This window comes from Macrotis lagotis, chromosome 7, assembly GCF_037893015.1.
Source record: "Macrotis lagotis isolate mMagLag1 chromosome 7, bilby.v1.9.chrom.fasta, whole genome shotgun sequence".
Lineage (NCBI taxonomy): Eukaryota > Metazoa > Chordata > Mammalia > Peramelemorphia > Peramelidae > Macrotis > Macrotis lagotis.
In genome coordinates this window covers 168,669,645-168,685,553 of record NC_133664.1, presented here as the reverse complement: position 1 = coordinate 168,685,553, position 15,909 = coordinate 168,669,645, and the positions used below count along the sequence as shown (strand labels likewise).

Sequence of the window (15,909 nt, the reverse complement as noted above, 5' to 3'; positions counted from 1 at the left end):
GCTGGCCATATTGAAGAAAATAACTCCACTTTTTGGCCAAAGCTTTGAAAGTACTGTGAGCCGGGGTTCAGAATCCTATACCTACAGATTTAGGGTATGCCGGGAAGTTGGCAGCAACAATAACTCTGGGGCTGCATTGGTGCAGGTAAACTTGAAGACTAACAAGGAGACAATTGGAGGGAGTATTAATGAACCTCATTCTTCAATGGAAGTGATTGGATCATGCTGACCTATAAAGAGGGTGATGAGTATGACAATCATTGTGGCAAAGAATAGCGATGGGCAGTGGTGATGATTTCCTGTAACAACAACAACAACAACAACAAAACATTGGGGGCAACTTTGCACCTGTTTCTGAAGAAAGGGGCAAAATCCAAGAATGCTTTTTGAGATGGACAGTGGTCTGGCTTGCCCACCTGAAGATTCCCACCTCAGTGTGGGCTCTATTTTACTTATCACATTTGCCTCACTGGTGGCTGTCTATTTCATTGGGGGCTTCTTATACCAAAGGCTGGTCGTTATGCCAAAGGCATGGAGCAGTTTCCTTCTTCATTTAGCCTTCTGGCAGGATCTGGGCAATTTGGTAGCAGATGGCTGCAATTTTGTGTGCCGGTCTAAGCCTCAATGTTCCTGCTGCCTACCGGGGAATGGGGGATGACCAGCTCGGGGAAGAATCGAAGAGAGGGATGATCAATTGCTCCCCATGTGAATGCATTGGAGACACCCAGCTTTTCTTTCTCTTCGCCCCCAAACCAAAGCATCCTCAACCAGATTTCACCCTGCCACTGCTGCTCCATCTCTTCTACCAGTTTTTTTCCTCTAGGTTGCTTTTAACTTGTAATCACTTTCTACCCACTAAGCTGCCATTTCTCTGCTCCTTGTTTTCCCTTTGGAGTCTATTAATAGCACCAACCCAGAGAAATGTGCCTAAGATGGACACCCTATGGGCCAAAGGGAACTGAAAGTTTTAGAGGGACTACCTGTGCAGAGAAAGGATGATAGGTATATGACTGGGAGTGCGCAAGAGATTTTCCTATTTCCTAGTCTTTTTACTGCATTTTTGATGTTAGGCTCTTCTGTGAGACACTGGATTCAAAAGGAAAAAGATATTATTTATATAGGGTTTTGGTTATCATGCTGTTACCCTATACCTGCTCTTATTTACAAGAGCTGGGTTGGAATTCCCTGCTACTTGGGACAGCTTTATGATGATTATCACTTCCAAGTTCCTGAATTTGGTCAGGGACCAAGGGAGTCAGTCCCTAGTCTCCCTTAGTATGCCCTCTGGGAACTGAACCATAAAATGTGAATTTTCCCAGGCCATAGATTGAGGTACCACTAGGTCATTTGTTGACTTCATAGGGACCTTTACCTTGAAATATGATGTGGATTGTTGTCTTGTCTCATCATTCCACATTCAGCTAAAAAGCCCAATCCAGAAAACCAGAAACTAGAAAGGGAAAATGAGACTGAAGCATTTTGCCACATTGGCTCCTAAAAAGGAAAATTAACCATGTCTAGGATGGGCTTGATGGTGGAGGGGAATTTTTTTTTTTCTCTTTGGTTATAGAACCTAATGAAATCTTTCTTATTTTACTCTTTCTATGAGTATGGCCAGTCCCCCTAGGTATGTGATTTTTCTTCTACAAAATTTGCCAAAAATGCAAATAGAAACAGAAGCAGGTGGGGATCCTGGAGCTCTTCTTCCAAATGTAAAGAATGCTACTAACATTCCCTCTGCTGGCTCAGGGAGAAAAGTGTGTCTTGCTCATGATGTGTCTGGGCAAGTAAGGGTTTTCAAAATTCCTTTTGGTGCCTCTCTTTTCTAATTATGTGGTATGGCCAGGAAACTGGGCTGATCTTTCTTTGGCTAATAAGGTTTTATTGGCCAGTCAGGGGCAAAATAGCTACAGACAGAAAATTTATCTTTGGCTTTTTCATTACTGTTTGACTATTTTTTTTCCTTTGAAAATAGGGAAATTAAGATTATAAAATCAGCAGGTATTTTTGCGTGTGTATATTTTGTTTTCTTCCCACCTCTTTAACCTGGTATTTTAAAATAAGACAAAAGTCTTTGCCACTTTTTGTATAAAAACACAACTTCGGAAAAATTAAATGGACCAAAAAAAAACCCCCAATCCCTGTGGTTTGGCTGTTTGCATAAGAATTAAGGTCCAAGAATTCAGGAATAAAGTAAAGGAGACAACCAAAAAAAAAGAATTAACTGTGAAAACAGCAGAGCAGAAGAGGCTGAATCTTGGGATAATGACCTCTCACCACCATCAGGAGTTAGTAAAGCCCAACTATAGCAAAAAGTTCAAGAAATAGGGTAAAATAAATTAGCAAACAACAATAAAAGAAAATAACCAAAAGACCACAACAAAAAATCACCAAAACCAACAATATGTGAATCTCAAGACAAAAAGTCAGAAGCCAATAAAAATGTGAAGACTTCTGACAACAAAGTTTCAAGACAACTTTAAATTGGATCTAAATTCAAACAAAAAATCCAATTGAGTTAAAGAGATATTCAAGTAAAATGACTTTTTAAAAACCTAAAATAAGCAACAGAAAAATTAGGAAAGAATGAGAACAATGAAAGAAAAATGTAAAAAGAGATTTAAAACCAGTAGGGTAGCCACAAAAATACTGAGGAATAAAGAACTTCTTAAATCAGAATTGGTCAGTTAGTAAAATGAGTACAAAACTTCACTGAATAACAGCTGCTTCCAGAATGCATAACTCGCAGATAGCAAGGCAGAAGTGGGAGATATCAGAGGTCTGTCTACTATTCCTGGGGTAGGACTCTGCTGCTTTACCCATACTCAGATCCAGTATACAATCTGGGGCCACAGAGAAGAAGCAGGAACCCTCCTTGCAGCTCCAGGGCAGAGGGGAGTGTTTATGATTATCCACAGACCAGAACACAGGCCAGGAAGTAGTCAGAGTTTCTCATTGGACCTTGAAGGAATTAAGATCCCTGTGGGCATACCAAAATTCCTTAAAATCTTGGGAAAGTGAACCCTCCATCTTCGAAGAAGAATCAATCTTACATCAACAAAGAGTTAAAATCAGATCAGAGATTGAAGAAACAAGCAAGCGATAGATACAGACAATTTCTTTGGTCCCTTGGAGAATCAAAATACAGAATCAGAAGATAACAAAGTCAAAGTTTCTATATCCAAAGCCTCCCAGAAAAATAGGAATTAGTCTCAGGTTATAGAAGAGCCCAAAATATGATTTTGAAAATCAAGCAAGGCAGGTGGATAAAAATTGGGAAGAGAAATGAGTGTAATAGAGAAAAATCATGAAAAACAAGTCAGCAGCTTGGTGAAGGAGATATTAAAAAATACTGAAGAAAAAAAAAAATTAAAAGCAAGATTGGGTCAAAAAGATGCAGGTCAAGATATCAGTGAGGAGAGGAATACCTTAAATTGAAGAATTGGCCAGATGAGAAAGGTGATAATAATGCCCTCTGAAGAAAATAAGTCCTTGGAATGGAGAATGGAGCTAGAGGAAGCTGATAGCTTTGTGAGAAATTAAGAACAAAGGAAAGGAAAGAAAAGGAAAATAATAAAAAATTAGAAGAAAATGTGAAATATCTCATTGGAAAAAAACAACTGACCTGGAAAACTGACCCAGGAACAATAATTTAAAAATTATTGACCTACCTAAAAGTCTCAAAAAAAAAAGACCCTACATTTCATTTTCCAAGAAATAATTCAGGGGGTGGCTAGGTGGCACAGTGGATAGAGCACTGGCCCTGGAGTCAGGAGTACCTGAGTGGAAATCCAGCCTCAGACAATTAAAAATTAGCTATGTGGCCTTGGGCAAGACACTTAACCCCATTTTCCTTGCTAAACCTAAAAAAACAAAGAGAAAAAATTCAGCAAAATTGCCCTGATATTCTAGAAGCAGAGGGTGAAAACAAAACTGACATTTTCCACTGATAACTGCCTGAAAGACATCCCCCTAAAAAAGCTGCCAGGATTTTCATAGCCAAATTCCAGAACTCCCAAGTCAGAGAAAATATTATAGGAAGCCAGAAATAAACAATTGAAATACCATGAAACTATATTCAGATTTACACAGGATTTAGTAGCTTCTATATTAACAAGTCACGGGGCCCTGAAATTGATATTCCAGAAGGCAAAAGAGTTTGGTTTACACCCAAGAATCAACTACTCAGCAAAACTAGACATCCTCTTTTGGGGAAAACATGGACATTCAATGAAATAGGGGACTTTCAAATTTTCCTGTTCAAATGACCAGAGATGAACAGAAAGTTTGAACTTCAAGAACAGAACTCAGCTGAAGAATAGAGAGAGTGGACAAGAAATGTAAATTAGGAGGGATTTAATGATATTGAATTGTTTGTATTTCTGCATGGGAAGATGATACTGATAACTCAGTTGAACCTTCTCATTTATTAGAACAGTTAGAAGGAGTATGTGCATTTGTGTGTGTGTATGTGTGTGTATGTGTGAGTGTGTGCATATATATACACATATACATACACATATACATATGAATACACCTATGCACATACATACATATCCACACATACATACACACATACATATTAATGTGCATATACACATATGCATTGCATATGCATATGCATGTGAATGCACATATAAATATGCATATACCTATACAAGACATGGGTAGGAGATGAATATGGTGGTATAACACATTATAAAAATGAAATGAATGAGTGAGAAAGGAACATAATGGGAGAAAGGAAAAGAAGAGGTAGAATAGACTAAGACATTTTATATGAAAGAGGCAAGAAAACGTTTTTCCAATGGAATGTAAGGATTGGGTGAGCCTTCATTCTTTTTAGAAGTTGCTCAGAGGAGAAATAGAAATCTATCTTACCCTAGAAGAAAGAGAGGAAATGGATGGGAGAAAGGGGATGGGGGAGTGGAAGGAGGGATTTAGGGGTTAGAAGAGAGAGAAGATCATGGGAAAGGGTAGACAGATATATCATACTTTTGAACAGGGACAGGATGAAAGAAAAGAGAAGGAAGAGAATAAGTGGGAGTGGGGAGGAATAGGATTCATGGAAATACAGCTATCAATAACAAATTTGTGGAAAAAATCAAAAAAGAAGCAATTTCTCTGATGCACTTATAATAAAAAATGGAATCCATCTAGAGACAGAGCTGATAGTATCTGAACAAAGACTGAAGTAACATTACCCCCACACACACTTTATTTTTCTTGAAAATTCTCTTTCTTTGTGGGAGAAGGGAGATTATCTTCATTTCTATGACAATATTTTTGTATTTATTTTTTCCTTATTTTGTCTCTGATATCACCTTTTATTCCTAAACCTGCATCTATTTTGATGTTATTTTGGTATAGGGTATGAGATATGGGTCTGTGTCTAGTTTTTGCCATATTATTGTCCAATTTTCCCAGCAGTTTTTGACAGTTCTTATACCAGAAGCTAATGTCTGTGAGCTTTTCAAACAGGAAATTTATAAGCACATTTTAAAGTGGTGAAAGTGTATAGCTGGCCAGCTCTCAGTGAAACGGCACAATGATAATGGGTTCCTTTCTCTTTGGTTTGTCCTAAATTTTAAGAGAGAAAATGAGAAAATACCAAATATCTTCTTTACCAAGCCAGGAAAAAATAGTAACAAGATTCATTTGGAGCTATAAAAGGGCAAGAATAGCAAGGGAACTGATGAAAAAAAATATAAAGCAAGGTGGTCTCCCTCTGCCAAATGTAAAACTATACCATAAAGCAGTAGTCATCAAAACTGACTGATACTGATTAAGAAATAGAGTAATGAATGAGTGGATTGGGATAAGTTCACAAGAAAGTGCAGTAAATGATTTCAGCAATCTATTATTTGACAAACTCAAAGACAGCTTCTGGGATAAGAAATCAGAATTTGACAAAAATTGTTGGGAAAACTAGAAAATAGTATTCAAATACTAGGCATAGATCAACATTTCATACCCTATAGTAAAATAAAGTCAAAATGGATACAGGATTTAGACATAAAGAGCGATACTATAGATTAATTAAAAGAGCAAAAAAATATTCTATCTATCTGATATCTGGAAAGGGGGATAAAATTATGACCAATCAAGAATTAGAGCACATTATAAACTGCAAAATGAATGATTTTGTCTATATTAAATTAAAAAAAGTTTTTGCACTAATAAAATCAATGCTGCCAAAATTAGGAGGAGAGTGGAAATTTGGGAAACAATCTTCCCAACTAGGAGTTCTGATAAAGATTGTATTTCTCAAATATATAGAGAATTTCATCAAATATAAGATCACAAGTCGTTCCCCAATTGATAAATGGTCAAAGGATATGAACAGTTTTCAAATGAAGAAATTAATGGTATATATACTCATATAAAATGTTGCTCCAAATCATTATTGATTAGAGAAATGCAAATTAAAACAATGAGGTATCATCACACACCTATTAGATTAACCAAGATGAGAAAAGTGAAGATGATCAATGTTGGAGAGGTTATAGGAGGATTGGGACATTGATGCATTGGTGGTGGAGTTGTGTGTGGATCTAATCTTTCTGGAGACAATATGGAACTATGCCCAGAAAGCAATAAAAACCTTCATGCCTTTGACCCAACAATTCCAATTCTAGATCTTTATCCAAAAGAAATTATAAAAAAAAATGGGGAAAGTCCTTCATTTTCCAAATTATTCTTAGCAGCTCTTTTTGTAGTGGTAAAGAATTGGAAATGGAGGGGATGCCCATAAATTGGGGAATGGCTAAAAAAGTTGTGGTACATGAATCCTATGGAATATTATTGTTCTCTAAGAAACCATAAAGGTTAGACTCTAGAGAAACATGGAATTACTTATGGGATCTGATGCTGAGTGAAAGGAGTAAAATCAAGAGATCAATGCACATACAAACATATCAACAACAACATTATGAAATAAACAACTTTGATGGAAGTAGCTCCACTAGGTAGTCCAGAGATTTAGGGCAACTGTATCAGAATGGCTGTGGTCTATATTATCCCCATCCAGAGAAAGAAAAAACAAAAGTTTAAAAAACCCTTCTAAATCTGATGAACATTTTATAAAACTTGTCTCTTCTTTGTTTATTTCCCTTAATCCTAAATCCTCATGCTGAAAATTACTAATCTGTAAACGTGTTTATCAAAAAATATTTGTACAATGCTGACCTGAGTGTTCACTGTTGAGCAGAGGGAGATAGGAAGGGAAGGTGGAGAGAAATTTTGTAACTTTGAAATATGCATGTGTATATGAATAAAAATAAGTAAATAAATTCTAAAAAATGTAAATGCTGAAAAAAGAGAAAATGAGTTATCTAAATTCATTTCATATTTCAGGTTCAACATGGGCTTGTTTTTTTTTTACTCCTCAAGTCCCTTCCTATATGTTTGACATCAAGTACAAGAATGAGATGAGGTGTGGGGGAAAACAGGATCATTTTTTCTGTTTTTCTTCTTCTGGGTGCTGCTCTACCCAGTAGTTTCCTGTTCCACTCTTCAATAGATGTATCCAAAGAAGTGTGGAAAACTTTCACCTAAAAGAAAGTATGACTCAAAGACACTCCTTCTCCAAGCCACATTCACACAATTAAAACTTAAAAGTTGCTATTAGAAGTTGTTATTGTTGTCTTATTAGCTCTGGCTGAATCTTGATTATATCTCATTTTCTATTTCTTCTTCAGTTTCTGGGAAATGGAAAAATCAACAAGGCCAGTCCCATAAGCAGTTCATCTGACTCCAATGTTCATTCTATACAACCTTGGGTGAGTCTTTAGAACTGCGTAGAACTATGTATCAGTCTTTCGATATTTTGTTTTTCTCTAATTTATTATCTCCATGGGCTATTCTAATCTTTTTTTCACCAACATTCTCAAAATTAAAACTCTAATCTCACTCTCACACTGAAGAATATCTAGATCCTAATTTTATAGAGAAGAATCATGATAGTTAAAAGTACCTTAATTTTCCTTGACTTTATGTTAAATTTTCTGTGAAGCTTCAATGTTTATCAACACACTTCACTCAAAATTATGTTTCATGCTTTTTGCATGCTAAATCTTTTCATTTAATGGATTCAATTCAGCTAGTATTAGAATAGAGCTGAAGAAATGAGTGGAGAAGTTGAAGAATATTTAGGAATAATTTGTTCCACTTTCTGCTGTGTAGAGGTTGTTTTTCACTGAGCTACATAAGGATAAGTTTGACGTTTTATATTTTCAGTGAATTTACAACTTTTCTTTGGACCAAACTGATTTAGGAGTGTAAGGAATTGACCTAGTAAAACTCACAGGGCCTCAGCTTAAGTTTGGCAACCTGGACTCTTTGAAGTTTTTCTATTTATTTGGGATATTCAGGCAGGGACTGAAAAGAGAGTGTATTTGTTCTATAGCTCTGTTTTTCAATAATATTATAGATTGTAGGGTTTTTTTGTTTGTTTCAGTTTGAAGAGTGTATCTATAGGAAGGACAGTTGACATAGCTGTTCAGGTATTACCTATGTAATTCTTCCATAATTCTTAGTCTCTTTAAAAGTACCATCCATTTCATTAAGGATTTTAGTTCATTATTTATACCTTTTCTCTCATTCATTTATAATCTTTTTCAAAAACAAGAGAAATTAGCAAAAAGAAAAAAAAATTCATTTTTTGTTAACTCCTGATACTGTACCTCTCTGTCCTTTAATGGTTGGGTTTCTCAAATATATAGTCTATACATTAAATTATTTTCTTATTTATTCCCACGACAATACAAAAATACTTTGATTGGAGTTAAAGCAATAACTTGCTAATTTGTTAATCCAATTATTTTTCACAATTTGTATCCTACTTCAGGCTGCTATCAAAATTAGAAAAGTTATAAGAGAAGACTTGAGTAATAATCAACTCTAAGGAAGAGAAAAAAAAGAAGAATATGGTAAGTTAGTCACAAAACATTTTAAGGACCAGTGGAAAATAATTATTTAGGTATATTAGGTGTTTGTTTTACAGTATGTAACAAAAGCTCATCTGCCCTTTATTCACTTACATTTAACTGTTTAAAATTGATTTCTTTTTATGAAATTATAGCCAAGAAAATTCATTATTGAACAAAGTGAAAATAACACATACACATACACTTAATTCAATTGAGATAAATTGAATAAAGTCCTTCTTTTAATACCTAGTCTTAGCATGAAAATTACTGAGCACTCAAAATCCAAATTAGTCAAAACATTGACTAAAGGAGTTTCTATTATAATTAAAAGGCTATCAGTGTGACTCTAGAATAAGATTCTCCACTTTGCAAAAAAATATAGGTGAGCTAAGAGGTTCAAAAATCAGGCCATTTGTGATAATTTTTTGAAGATGTAAAACTATAAAATTAAAAACTAAAATGAACCTCAGACTTGAATGCTGCTTTCACAATTTTACTACAATGTTTACAATATGCTAGGAAAGGGAACAGAATATAAGAAAAAGAGGTTTCAGAAAAATAAGTATTAGATATTTTATTGGAATTCTAAATGTGATATCATTTGCCAGTTATCAAAGTGGGAGTATAACTCTCATTTTTTTCTTTGAGAAACAAAAGGACAAATATAAGCTTTGGTAATTATTTATTTATAATCTTTTGTCAAGCCCAATGTCTAATAAAGAGTGGTTCCAAATGGATAGTTATGGATTAAGTAAAGAAGTTGGAAAATATGGTTACAATCATCAAAAGGCAACAAATATTCAATGAGATATTTAGCTATCTCATTTTGTAATATATTATGACATATTTTCATTGAATACTATCAACACCATTAGATGTTGTTAATATATTATTTATTATCTCATTAGTATGTAAAATTTTTCAAAAAGACCACTGTGATATTTTCATTTCTTTTGCCTGCCTTAATTGCAAAGAATGTAGAGGCAAATAAAATGTCATCCATTAAATTATCCATTAATATGTTTTTGTATATGAAATTTTTCTTATACATTATTGAGAAGACATGATTATGGAAGAATAATGGAAAAATAGAAATAAAAGGGTCAAATATGCATGCACCCATCACAAGTACTTTCAATAAAAAGAAATTTCAAGTACTATTTGGAGTATGGAGAGTACTATATAAAATAAAATTCTAACATTCTGACTTACTAACATAAGAATCACCATCAAATCAATGACATAGATAATCCACATGCTATAAATTAGCCCAACTTATAGAGGCAAGGAAAGTTTATAGAAAGTTTGGAAAGAGATTCAACTAAGCTAGATTAGCATGAAGATATGTAAGTCAGATTCCAGAAAGAGGATCAAAACAAAAAGGATGAAAATACAAAAGATTAAGTGAGTTGACTATATATAAACAATTTTCTCACTATCAATGACAGAGTCATCAGTTTTGAAATCTGCTAGCATACTTTACAGATTGAATTAAGTAGAAATAGCAATTAGTAAAGTAGTCTTGCTAAGAACAGCAAAATTCTCTCAAAGACAAGACAAAAAAAGGAATTCTTCTATAAGTAACAATTTTAAAGTCATTAAAAAGATTCTCATCATAACTGCAAAGACATAATCAAAAGCTTGGAAAATCATAAATCTTATCATTGCTGAAAAAGCATTATTGAAAAGCATCAAAATAATCCATATTCCTAATTTCCCCTCTGAACAAAAAAAATTATAAATGTAATCTAGACAGGCTGAGAGTCCCCTTAGAAGAAGATATGAGAGAGGAAACAAGACTAAGAAAACAATATTATGCCACTGATTATATCTTTTCAATCCTACATCCAGCTGAATAATGCATATAGATACCTCTTTTTCTTGTTAACCATATGAAAGTATTTGTTACAGGCATACAAAATACACCCTGAAATCCTATACTCCAAGATGTCTCATATATTAAAATATATATGATTCAACTAAAATATGATAATATTGTATGCTGGGGAATAAACAGTAGAATTGATCCATTAGGTGTGTGTGTGTGTGTGTGTGTGTGTGTGTGTGTGTGTGTGTACATATACGTATATGTGTGTGTGTGTGTGTGTGTGTTTACATAAAGTGAATTAGGCTAATGGATTAAATAGGAAAAAAACATGGGGGAAGGATAACATTTCAGAAATTATATAGTACTTTTAATGAATCCAAACTTCTCCCTTAAAACAGAAGCTCATGATTTTAACATAAATAGAATACCAATGATGTTAAATGACTATGGGTCACAGAACACCATAGTTTTTGAAGATAAATAGTTGCAGTTCAACCAATATATTATGGAGAGATTCAAGTTAGCTCGTTAGTATACCTTATATTACTAATGAAAAAAGGGCACATAAGAAGTAATGTAGGGTTATTGTGAAAAAAATATATGACCAGGAAAGTATATATTTAAAAAAAGTGAGAATATTGCTGTGTTACTACACACATTACATGAGAGATCTCAAGGCAGGACATTAAGCAATACTTCACAATTAATTTGAGGAAATATATTGACAAAAGTCATGTAGCAAGAAAAAAAAGTTTTAGTTGACAGTTTTCATATCCAGCACATAGTGAATTTAGAATCAAAACGTATATTTATACTATATCATTTGTATTAGATAATTCCTTGTATTGCTCTCACATCTATCATTCTAGACCCTACCATGTTGGATAAATTTGGAAAGAAAGATATTTTTTGGATCATCACCACCACTATATCCCCATAAAAACTGAACAAAGACATCTGATAAAAAAAAAAACATACAAAACCAAAAGAAAAGGATCTTGAATAACATACAGAATATCTAACCTGATTTTTCTTCTGGTATGTCAGTCATTCCATTAATTAATACTTTATATTGGCCAGACATTAAATCCTGAGAATACAACAGGCAAGGAAAGATACAATCTTGTAATTTCAAAGAGCACATATGTTAATGTAGAAGACAAGATGTAAATAACTATTTACATATAAATATTTATAGTACAAAAGAACATAATCTTGGAAGGAATGAGTAGCATTTATGACAATAGATCAAGGAACATGAAAATAACTATTACACTCATTTGTGAAGGTTTAAAAAACTAAAAGATTCTAGGGGGGAAAAAAGATTTTAGAGAGAAATCATTCCAGACCTGGGAAATACTTCATACTATGTTGGCAAGTAGGTGAGTTTACCTTTATCACAGAATGGGTGGATGGAGTATTAAGCATCAGAAATAAAAAAAAAAAGAAAATGACCAAGGTATAAAGAGTTGAGATGTCAAAAGAAAGTTTTACATTTGATATTAAAGGTAATAAGACTCACTGAAGTTGATTAAATAGGTGGGAGGGGAATGGCAATAACAAACCTGTGATTAAGGATAATCACTTAGGCAGATAGATGAAAAATAGTGGAAACATGACACACACAAAGAGCAAATGAAAAACTATAATAAAAGAGATGATGAGTTTATGCTTGCAAAATAGTTGTATAAGTGAAGAATAGGGAATGAAACAAGAGATTCTTTGAGTATAGAAATGACTTGACAACAGATTAAATAATTGTCCTAAGTACAAGTAGGTTTTCAAGAAAAGCACAAGGTTGTGAATGATAATGACTTTTTTGATATTTGTTTTTCTTTCTCAAAGGCCATGAAATCAGGGAGGTGATGGGCTTTCTCAAAGTCCATGAAATGGATTAAACTGGGGGCGGGGCTGTTCTAAGTCATTAGTCTCACTTTCTCCTCCATAGCCATCTGGATACATGACTGAAGATGGCCCTGGATATGAGGCAACTGAGATTAAGGGATTTGCCCAAGAGTACACAGATAGGAGGTATATAGTATCTGTCCAAGAGTATACAGATAGTAGGTATCAAATGTAAGCTATGTCCTCCTGACTCCAGGTCTGGTGCTCTATCCATTGTATGACCAAGATGCCATCAAGGTTGTGAATTAGAAGGCAATGCAGCCCTAGAGAGTTCTAAGTGGAATGATGCAGAGAATGTTGGACCTAGAGGCAGGAAAGGCTGAGTTCAAATTTGCTCTCCTTTACTTACTAGGAGTGTGACCTTGGACCAGTAACTTAATTTCTGGTTGCCTCAATTTGACCAACTATAAAGTAGAGATAATATCAGTTTGTGATTTTGGTCAAGAGGTTAGGAGATAGACTGTGGACAGGTACATCTGGCACACAAATAATGGAATATAATGAGAATATCAATTAAATGTAAAAAAAAGAATATGGTTAATTATAGAGTTTTGAGGGATATCTATGTTTAATGGGAATGAAATGTGGAAAGATACAAAAAGGCAAAAAGGAGATAGAGAAAGAGAAGGTGGATAAGAAGAGAACAACAAAATCTAGATAAGAAAGATAATATCCAGAAATAAAGTGATCAGTAGTGTCATGTTAAAGAGAAGTCAAAAAGGATGAGATCCTTTAATACTGCTGTTCAAAGAGCTTCTACATTGAAGACCTCAGTTTCTGTTGAATGATAAAATAAAACACATTTCAGAAATTTTAGAAACAGGTAAGTGGCTAGAATAACTAGACACTAAGTGAAAATATCTTTCTCGAGGAATTTAACTGAGAAAGCAAAGGATTATAGAAAATTCAAATAGTTTCAGCAAGTGAGAGTTGCTTAAGAATGGAAAAGAAATGGACATTTCAGCATGGAGGGAAGCAATGACAATTAGAGAATAATAGGAATAATAAATGAGGATGATCTGTTGGAGATAAAAGAATAAAGATAACATGATAAAGTCTTTACCTTCAAAGATAAAAGCATTGGATCTTGAAGAATTAAAATGAATAAAGAAATAATGTGGAAACATGTCTGAGAGATGCGAAGTGAATAGGAGGAAAGGGAAAAATCTCAGTGAATAATCTCGAGTATTTTATTATTGTTTTTCAAATGATATGTGGAATTAGGCCCTAGCTGATAGTGTGGGAGTGAATAAAAATATTTAGAATAGGCAATGTTTTTCTTGAGAATGGCTCAATTCTCAAAGAATTTCTCTTCCAGAGCCATCTAGATTCCATGGCCACATATGGATCAGGATGCCTGGAGGTGACCCTAGATTTGAGGAATTGTGAGGGCAAGTATAAAGGAATGACTTCTTACAATGAGCACAATATTGAGATTATGCACATTAAGTAGCACACCCAAATTGTTATTTCTTCATTTTTATCCATCACTATTTAGAAGAATGCAGAAAATGAGGAAAATGTTTGAGAATTTCAATGAAGTTTGACAAAATATAACAATTCCTAGGACAAAGGTAAAGGGATTCAAATAGAGGATAAGAAGTTCTATAAGGAGTAGAGAAAAGAGGATCAAATAGTTAGAGCAAGACTGACAGCTCAGATAGATTGAAGGTAACAATTAGAATAAAGATCAAGGTTAAGGATTGTTAGAAAGAGAGAAATAGAATGACAAAATTATGAAAGAATAAAGGAATGGAATTGGAATATTTGTGGGTCATAGAAAAATCAGTAATTTGAAAATCACTATGTGTAGTAGAGGTGGAATGGATAAGTAGGGAATGAGTGAAAGTGTTGCCAGTACCAGAAAAGATAATTAGAAAAGCAGTATTGGAGACTTTCAGGAAAGATGGTGGAGAGAAGTCAGGCATTGTGCTAAGGTCTACTGGCTTTCCCTCAGAACTAATATGAAATGAGTCTTTCAAAAGAATTCAAATCCCCAAAATCCAGAAAGAGAATAGAAGAAGAACATCTACCACAAGTTTGGTCTCAGGGGAATATGAGTGAGCCGAGGGCAGAGAGAAGAGAGCTACTACAGGGACAGTGGGGCAAGATCCAGGACTAACTTCAGAACAGCTGTGGAAGTTTTTGGCTTTGTAATTGGGCAGGTGAGCTCCAGTGATGTTGGAGGGAGAGTTTCAGCACAGCAGTGGGAGATCTCCAGCACAGTAGCTAGACATCAATCCAGTCAGGTACACTGACATGGAAGACCAGGGCCATGGGTAGATATTTTCAGTGGAGTCCCCATGTTACCAGCTGAGTCCCCCACCCCCATCCTTGTGAGAGAAAGGGACTCTTCCCAGAACAAACACAGTAACAACACCCAACGCCCACTCCCCCAGACTCAGGTATGGGCAGCAGATCTCTGTCAGTACTCAGTAAATAATAAGATGACCTATATAGTTTGAGGGCCCAGCCACATTGTTCAAGGATATTTCAGACCCTGCTGCTCTCCCCACACCCCCAGGCCTAGGAAATGAACAATAAGTCAAGGTCACAGACACTCCAGAGAAAGCCTATAGCACCCCCTACTGGCCAGCCCACTTGGAATTGCTAAACCCAGTCAGCAAAGCCTCTAGGGTTTTCAAAATCTATGAATCAGCCCCTCCTTCAACACAAGATCCTAGGAAAATGAATAAAGGCCAGCATAAAGGAGGGCCCATTGAAACTACCTTTAAAACAAAGATCCTATACCAGAGAGAGAGAGAGAGAGAGAGAGAGAGAGAGAGCTAGAACTTCTGAGGAGAATATGAATTGGTCTTTAGCTCAGAAAGACTTCTCAGAGATCAGGAAGAAGTTTAAAAAATAATTGGAAAAATTGGGAAAAGAAACTCAAGAGAAAATTCAAACCTTGAAAGAGAAAATTAGTACCTTGCAACAAGAAAATAAAATCCTTGGAAAATATAATTGGACAAAGTTCAAAAAGAAAATAATTCTCTCAAAACCACAATTGGGTAAATGGGAAACTCCTTCAAAATAGAGTTGGAAAAGGTAAATGAAGAATATTCTTCTCTAAATAAAAATAATGGAATCCATAGAAACTAACAATTTAATGAGACTACAAGAATATATTAAACAAAACCAAAAAATAGAAAAATAGAAGAAAACACAAAATACCTCATAGGCAAAAACTACTGGCCTAGAAAAGAGTTCCAGAAGAAACAACTTAAGAATCATTGGGTTTCTTGA

General features: G+C 34.6%; 1 pseudogene; it reads left to right on the top strand.

The window, feature by feature from the left end:
- Positions 1 to 222: 222 nt before the first annotated feature.
- LOC141493897 (cation-dependent mannose-6-phosphate receptor pseudogene) lies at positions 223 to 709 on the top strand (annotated as a pseudogene).
- Positions 710 to 15,909: the final 15,200 nt, after the last annotated feature.